At 51.2% G+C, this 8,750-nt stretch overlaps 1 protein-coding gene across 8 annotated transcripts in view; it reads right to left on the minus strand.

Moving 5' to 3' along the window:
- CYSLTR1 (cysteinyl leukotriene receptor 1) overlaps positions 1 to 8,750 on the minus strand; it is a 99,371-nt gene that overhangs the window by 52,946 nt on the left and 37,675 nt on the right. Inside the window, exon 3 of one of the 8 annotated variants that reach the window (XM_080554314.1) lies at positions 5,590 to 5,778. The exons of 6 other annotated variants lie outside the window; for them this stretch is intronic. The gene's annotated coding sequence lies outside the window, so the exon portion shown is untranslated. Of the gene's footprint in view, positions 1 to 5,589; positions 5,779 to 5,937; positions 5,953 to 8,750 lie in introns of those variants that run through there. One more of the 8 variants, XR_013938994.1, reaches the window with a different exon arrangement.

The raw sequence follows: 8,750 nt of genomic DNA on the forward strand, positions 1-8,750 counted from the left end.
CTAAATGACAAAGTGTGTGAAACTGGTTTTGTTTGTAAAAGCAACAAAATGATCCCAAAACACTGTGTCTGTGCTGCCAAGGCAGTCCTGCAAAACAATTAAATTTTACAGTAAACCCTTCCTCATCCCTTACTGAGGAGCTCCTACCATAATTTATACTCTTTCTGCAGAGACTTTAATACTGTAATTCTGAAAGTCATGGCTCAAAACACGTAACATTTTTTCAGTGTAAGGTTTATGCAGAACTGCTGATTTGTCTCATAAACAGCACAAATAGTTTCCAGTTGTCCTTATCCAGTGTGCCTAGCCCGTGGATGCTGGTATAAATCCAGCCATGGAGTCCGCTGGCAGTGCTGAGCAACACACAGCCAGCAAGGAAGCATCTGAGAGTTACCCCACACTTTGTCCCACGTGAACACAAACATCTGCACAGGAATGACAACATCTGAAATCAAGTCACGACGGCTCCAGGGTATGCTCTTTCTGCAGAGCTGTCACTCAGAACGTAACTAATGCATAAATCAAGGCGAATTGCAAAAAATGTTCAGGAATCTCACACAATATGATAGACGCCTTTAGAGACAGGTTTTCCCTTAATTCCTTTAAGCCAGTGTATGCTGCACATTTCAGAAAAGTTGCTAGAAACTATCCGGTCGCTTCCATCAAGATCCCTTGGCTTTTTGACCAGCCGGCACTGGGGACTCCAGCAGCCCATTTCTGGGGAGCTGACTACTGGATGTGCAAAACACGGCTTGCACCTCTTTGCCCCAGCACTGTAGCTTTGGCAGAAATGGTAAATGAGGGCAGCTGGCCAACTCCTGCCCAGCCAGCCGTGGGCGTGCGGGAGGGCTGCGCTGTCCCCAGGTCCCCACCCCACGTCGGATGACAGACCGCCCCCCCAAACACAGCAGCGGGGGCTTGGGTAGAAAAAAAGAAAACATCCATAAATGTTAGAGACCAGCAGCTGGCAAATCTATACGTACGAAAACAAATAACCATGAGCTTTGATTGTTCAAGTTCACAGCAGAGATTACTTACCTTGGCAGATACATATTCAAGACATACGGCTTGTAATTCCTTAGCTAGTGCTAAGCAAAACCATGTGTTCTTCTAAAATAAGGGGAAAGTTTAACTCCGGTGCCGCAAGGACACAGGAATGGTCATAGCTTGTGCTTACAGCGAAACTAAACTAAGAAGGGGTCCAGAGAGGAGAGCAAAACTGAGCAGCAGCTTGGAAGAGAAGCCAGAGGTGGGTTACAGCCCCTCGCAGGGATGGAGAGAGCACGCCTGTTCGATACATGGCAGCGTGGGGATGAAGAACAGGGTAGATGATCACAAACTTCTCAAATGGTGAGAAGTGACGGTGATTTCCAGGACTCTGTGTGTGCAATATCCTCCCCAAAGGAGTCAGGAGCCATTTCGGTGGCTCCTTTCCCTTTCTCTCCTTAGGAAGGTAAACCACAGCCGCGAGGCTGGCTGCCTACCTCCCCTCCCCACAGCCTGCAGCAAACGTTTAAGAAACTGAAAGCTTTGTTGCCTGCAAAGGGCTCGGAGGATGAAAAAACCCAGGCTCTTAAAGTCAGCTTGCTCTCACTTGACCCTTATACAACCCAAACCAACCACAATGGTGGCAAAGTTGAGCCCGTGCACTGGGTACGTTTGACTCCTTCCATCAGAAGGAGAATCTTTATTATTCTGCCTCCCTCCTTCTCCAAATAGAGGACCATTACTGAAAATAGTTGTAGAGCTGCTGCTGCCACTGCAGCAAAAGACCCAAGAAGGCCTCAAGCCTGGTCCATTTCTGGTTCATCCATTTCACGAATGGTATTTTTTCAGTGCTGCTGAAAGTTAAGATTGAACTGTCATTTGGCAACACTGTCCTCATTAAAAGATAGCACAGTAAAAAAAATAAAAAATGGAAATATGTTAAAAAGAATGAGATTGTGAAACACAGGCAGTCTGTTTAACCCTGGGCTGAGCTCGCACCAGCAGGGCGAGCAGCTGCTGCTCTGCCTTGGCCACAGCTCTCCGAGCACGGGCACACGTCAGAGCCAGCAGCTGCCAGCGGTACGTGCAAAGTGCTCCTGGGATTAAAGGTGCATCCGTCATCGTTATGAATTAGCAGAGGCCAAGTTTGTGTGTGAAGAATTAACATGAAGAAAAAAAAAAAAAAGAAAAAAAAAAGGCTACAGTTTTATATCACTCACATTGCAAACAGATGTCCCACCAGTACTGGAGCAGGGCACCCCAGCCAAAGAGGTGAAATCATACTTCTCAAGGGATGCTTAGAAAGAAGTCATTCACTCCGAGGTGAGCCAGAGGACCATGTGCTTGGCAGTTGGGGGCAGCTTGTACCAAAAGGCTGTGTCGAGAAAGGGCGGTGATGAGCAATTTGGAAGCGATTCAGCAGGATTTTGGAGACCATAGGAAAGGTGGTTTGGGAAGGCTAAGGAAAACAAAAGGAGAGGAAAAATGTTCGCACAAGAGGTATAACAAAGACTTGACAGAGAGGGGAGAGTCTCTGGCAACTGTTTTTGCTTCTAAAAATGTGAGTAGGATCAAAGTGGTGCTTAGGGAGGCTCTGCTCCTTTTCAAACTGCTTTGGAAGAAGTGCACTCAGTGAAAGTGATCGCGGTAAACTCTTCAAACAGGGAGCTTGTAACGTAACCTACGCTATTTAAAGATGTGTCCGTAGTAGGATAAATAGTTATCTGCTAGCAATAGTCGGAGAAGTTGCTCAAAATTCCCGTGAGGATACCTGTCACAAGGCCCAGCAGAGCCCAGCTATGCCACTCCGCGGGGAGAGCTCCCAAAGCGCGACCGCCCTGAGCTGCCGCCGTGCCCACCCGCGCCGCTCGCCCCGCCGGGGACACGAGGAGGTCCGGGCCACGTGTGGCTGTCAGTGTGCTGTAGGAGATGGGGTGACAACCCCAAGGTCCTGGCCAAATGCCAGGGTATTTAATTGCTTTTTGTCTCCCCGAATTCCTCCGGTGCTTCCCTTTGGGCGTGCTGGTTTCTGCTTCCTGTCCTGAATTGCAGCGCGGTGCAGCTGGAGCCACGTTCCCCCAGGCACAGAGCTAGGAGATGGTGGCTTGATTGAAAACTTATTGTTTTCCAGTCCCGCGAGGAAACTGCATCCACAACTCCTGCAGAAGAGCTGCCTAGCTGCGGGGCTGGGGTCCTGCCTGGGGCCCTGCCTTTGCCATGGAAAGCGTGCCGAGGCGACGGCACCGTGCTGCTGGCAGGCATGCACAGCTGCAGCTCGCCTGTCAGCAGCCAAATCCCCGGACAGACAGAGCTGCCCTCGCAGGCCAGGGTTCAAAAAGGGCAATTTGCAGGAGCAGGGAGGTGCCTCTGCCAAGGGGGAGGCAATCCGGCCGCACGCCGCGCTCGCTGCGGGTAGGCGCATCTCCGCGGCCTCGGCACGCCGTCGGGCTCTGAACGTGCGCTGCAGTCAGAGCGGGTATCGCAGCCCCTCTGCTCCCCGACCTTCCCAGCCCTCCCTGGGGAACGAATGCAGCACGGAGTCAGGCCCAGCAGCGAAGGAGCTGGGAAGCTGGGTCATTTGGAAGCTTTCTGGTTGCACGAGGTTAATAAAAACCATTTCCAAGACACACAGAAGAGCTCCATCAAAGCAAGCCTGCGGGCTGTGAACTGCATCACTCGCTAGCTGGGTTCAGTGAGAATCTTCCTGGCTTTCTTTTCGCTGAACATCAAATCCGCAGCTCTGACAAAGGCAGCAGTGGGAGGGAATGGCCGGGATAATCCTGCAGGCGATGGCAGTGCTCAGCAACCAGCACTGAGGCAGGACCCTGAGCAAAGCCCCCAGCACTTCTCCTGGCCCACCTGCACGCTCAGCTCTGGGAAGAAAGAGAACTGGGGCTTCAGGTCAGCGACGTGCAGTGTGGAAGGGAAATTAGGGCCCATGCCATCTGTAGTTTTCTGCAATGTGCAAAGAAAGCTTGAAAATGGATTAATTTTGTAGTTTTCTTTAGCTGTTTTACACAAAAAGCATCCCTTCTGCACCCGTTTCATAGCTGATTTGCCTCTGAGGAGTCTATGATGATAACTAATTCATGAAATTACAGCACAAGAAACAAGAAACTTCTCAGAAATCAGCAGGAAAGGCCTTTAGTCAGTCTATTCAAAACTACAGGGGTCTGTTCACTCCAGCCTGTCACCCTGAGGGGAGAGGCTTCGTGTCAAATGTTCAGTAACGTCCTTCCGTGGAGCACATCCTCTCCCACTTGACAAGAGTGACAGCAAAAGAGGGAAGACAGGAATCCAGCAGCACACCATGCTCCAAGTCACAGGAAATATGTTTGTCCTTCTTCACTCATTTAGTGATGCTAAAATAAGAGGCCCACGAGTTACGAGCGAGGCTGCCATTGGTAACACTCCCCCGAGCCTGGCTCCCGCACTGTGCCCATCGAGCCAAGCCTGCGGCACACAAATTAACTAACATTTAGGTGCCTTCAGCAAAAAAAAAAAAAGAAGACTCAGTGCCCTGAAAGCAGATGGAAGAGCCTGCGAGACGGCCGCGGTGCTGGGAAGCAATGACACGAGGTGAGGGTGCCCCCCGGCACCCCGGGCAGGCAGGCTCAGGCCAGGGAGGGAGGAGAGCAGGAAAGCCCAAACCTCCCCCAGATCAGACGAGTTGCAAGAGGAACTGCTCGAACCCAAAGAGAGCAGCAGGAGAGCCCGCGGAGGCAGCGAAGGGACAGCGGTGTCGGATGGTTTGCAGGCTCAGCCTGGAAGGACATCACTGGTGTCAGCGAGTCAACAGAGAAAAGGTTAAAGAAAAAAAGTCACGGTCCCACTGCTGTTGCTTTCCTCTGGAAAAACAATGCTTTTTGAAATGTTTCTTCCCCTCTGATACGGAAAATGTTACAAAAGGATTTCCATTCTTATCTAGGGGGCTCCTAGACAGGGTGACCTTTCCCGTGGCATGGCCGACTGCTTCTCCACGCCCCTCGTCCCCTCAGGAGCACAGACAATTTAAGACAAGCAGCTTTTTTTCAGTGCATTTTCCATATTTTTTTTTTGGTCTTTATGCTCTTTTTCAACCTGACGGCACCACAGCAATGCCCTTATCCTCTAAAAGGGCTGGATCTCAGCCACTGTGTGACCGAGGCCCTGGCTGTCCCTGTGATGAGCAGCTGAGAGCTGCAAACGTCTCATAGAAAGTCATCGTTGTTAGAACAAATACTCCCCTGGTGCTGAAGTGCCCCATGGCAGCCTTGCTACCAGAAATGAATATGCATCGTGACAGGCACGCAGGGGCACTGCTGTACCCGGACCTCGGAGCACGGCAGGGGGACATCTGTCCTCACCGTACCACAACCTGTTGGCAGCAGCCGAGCGGAGCCCGGGTGTCACACGCTAAGCCCCCCGACCTCGCACCTTGGGCACTCCAAGGAAGCGAACAGAGGCCATCTGTTGTCTGCTGACGGCACCCCTCTTTGCTATAAAAACCACAGCAGTGGCACTGAGGAGTGTTGCAGTGCTCGGCCCGTTAACAGCTCTCCAGGTGACCGCACAGAAACCTGGCTGAATTCCCCTCCGGGAGCCAGGCCGCACACAGCTCACCTTCCCCTGCCACGTTTCCTCAGCACCAGCGCGGATCTGGGGTTGTGAACTTGAAGCTTGGGGATTAACTTGTAATTCCAGGCTGAACTTCCAGCGGGTGCCAAGCGTCTGCTAGGAGCTGCAGGAGGGACCTTCACTCGCATCAGGGAAACCTTCGTATTCCGACTCGTGGTGAATTACTGCAAGACGCTTTTAAATTAAAATAGAAGGGAATTGGCCAGTGCTTGTAGTGTCAAACCCAATGTTACTTTTACATTGCTTTAGCACAGATGCAAATAGTGGTTCACAAAGTTAGACAAAATACTGTTCTTTTACACGTGACATCCTCCTCTCATTAGGAACACTGGCACCTTTTTGGAGTCTCTGGGAAAAAAAAAAAAAAAAAAAAACAAACAAAAAAAAAACCAGCTTGAGAACCTCTTTTGCTGATAGGAAAAAATGCACTACCCCAGGGCATTAAATACATAATTTTATCTCCACAGAAACCACTTTTCAATCAGAAAAACAAACGAGCTGGTACCAAAATAGAAAAATACAAAAAAAATACTAAAACTATCAAACAAGGGCATTACCAATGCAGCTGGGAGCATATTACCCCGAACATCCATTGTGGAGAACCTTTCAGAGCACAAACAATCAAAACCCGCACAGCCAGCCTTGAACGATGCTTTGTAAAAAGCTTAATTGCAATCAGATTGACGTGATGCCAAAGCGCTATCAACAATGGGCTGGTAGAGAGCAGGAGTTAAGTGGTGGTGCAACGTGAATAATGCTGCTTTGGTTTGCATGACACTGCCCAGCTCTAAGTTTGTGCAACAGAAAAGCGCTCGGCTTGGCAAGATTAGCCCCGTTAATGCGCTTTACCAACAGCACTCGGGGATGAGGGTTTGGGCCTCGCTGCAGAGCCAGGCGGTGGCCGTGGGCTGCGCCGTGCCCAGAGCGGGCACCTTCTGTGCTAAGATGTGCTCCAGGGTCATCTGCTGAGAAGGCGGGGGGAAACTGCTGGCTGTGCCCACTCCTAGGTATTGCAGTGGCTGGGATACCACTGAGAATTGGAAGTATTTAATTTTTCGTCCTTTCTAGCCTATTTTTTGGTGCGTTAACAAATTCGCTGATAACAGCCGTGCTGTCGCACGCGGTGATGCTGCGAGGGCCGCCCCAGCCAGTGATGGAGCTCACTGACTGAGTTCCGTTTCCGTCCCCCGGCGGTGATGCAGCCGCAGGGGGGGTGATGTTTCCCCAGCCCACGGGGCTGTGAATCACGGGGCTTCATCCTGCCTTCCTAGGCACAGCCGAAAACCTGTGAGCGCCCAAAACCCGTTGCACGGAAAGCGAGACCCAGAAAACGCCGGTGGGGAGATCACTCTCCCAAGCCATTTTAAGGGAAGCAGCTGCCCTCTAGAGGGAGCAGGACCGGGATTAATAGATTCCTTAAGAAAATGCAGAAAACAGGCTTCCTCTGGAGGACGAGGGCAGCCGGGATGACTGCCTGGCCTGGCTGGGAAGCACAGCGCAGAGGCGCTGCGGGCTGGGGTGGGCAGTGCATCCCCAGCCCCCCTCCCTTCCTCACCCCCTGCCTTGCAGGGAGAGATGCCCCACACAAAGCTCACGGCCTCCCCGTCTGCCACAGCTCTTCCAAATCTCTGCGTCAGAAAATGCATCTTAAGGACGTTATTAGTAATAGCAGTGCCGTGCTCTCTCGGTATTGTGAATTGTACGTCACCGCGCTGAAGGGTGTGTATGTGCGCTATGGTTTTGTCTGGTTTTCCATTATTCAGCCCATGCGGGCTTTTCCCGCTTCCCTCGGGAGTCTCCACTGAAGCCTAATGGTCCGCATTGTTCGGAAACGTTTCCTGATATTCAGCTGCTTCTTCCTTCTATTCATGCACAGCAGAATTGCGAGCTCCTGCCCGGTTGTGCCTTCAATTGTTTGAGGTGCTCCAGCCTCCTTTCAAACTCTGACTTTTTGCCATCGGAACCCAGAGCTTCACCAGCTTCTCGTGTCCTTTGGGCTCGTGTCGTTGAACCCGAATATCCCCCGCTACCACCCGCTGTCCCCTGCTGGCTCAGCTAGCTGCTCCGCAGTGTCCCCGCCGCGGCGCAGCCCCGAAAGCCGGCTGCTCCCAGCGGGTGCTGGCAGGGGCTCGCGCCGGCAGCCGAGCAGCTTTGCTGGAAACCACCTGCTCCTTTTCCAGGGGATAAGATTTCGGCATCGCCGGTGCCTCTTGTCAAAACAATGGTATACATTACCTCCTGTTTATTAACGCGGGGATCCTGAAGCATGCAAAACTGACAGCCGGTCCCTTTGAACTGGGTAAAGAGGGTCGGCAAACCCAGATCCCACCCCAAATCAGGACAGAGACAGTTTCTGAACTAGTTCTGGAGGAGGGAATAATCAGGTATTTTGTTCTTGCCTGAAGCATCACTTGTGTGCTAAACCTGTCCTGGATGCAGTTTCTGAAGTGAGACATCATGGGCTAGATTTGGTCATGCACAACTGGAAATTGCTTCATGTTACGGGGAAAAAATGACTAAAGAGTAGGGAGGCTGCAAAAAGAACCTGTTGACAAGAAAAATTAAAGACTCTGAAGCTACCGAGACACACTTGGAAGAGCCCGGTTAAGTTACTGTGAAACATGGAAAGCAAAGAGAGGCGTGCCTCGAGGCACGGTGAGGACACCGTCCAAAAGACTGACACTCTCCTAGCTTATTGATGATGCTGTGCGGCAAAGAAATGCAGAGGTTTAGGAAAAAAAGCCTGGTTTGAAGGGATATTCAGGTTCAGGGACTTGGTGCCGCAGGAGGTTTCTGTTTGACCAAGCACACAGTATGGATTTCTGCTCTACTTTTTCCTCAGTGAAACACATTTCAGCAGCTCATATTCTAATGCCTTCCCTTCAAGTTAATTGCACTTAATAAAGGCAGGGCCCTCAGGACTCATGAAGGAAAATAGCTGCTATTTGATGGGTCTAAAAGCGAGAGAAATAAATCACGGATTAATCAGTTAATCCAACACTTCACTGGATGCAGTAAACCTGCGTGTGAGGAGGCTGGGTTCACCAGGAACCTGCCAGCTCTGGCAGCAGCGGGGGCTTGCTGGGCGTTCAGTCGCTGTGCTAGCACCAGCAGCACCTGCCCCCTGCCCCAAAGGGCTTTGACTT

The sequence above is a fragment of the Anser brachyrhynchus genome (genome assembly GCF_964034855.1).
Source record: "Anser brachyrhynchus genome assembly, chromosome: 13".
NCBI classification, from domain to species: Eukaryota; Metazoa; Chordata; class Aves; order Anseriformes; family Anatidae; genus Anser; species Anser brachyrhynchus.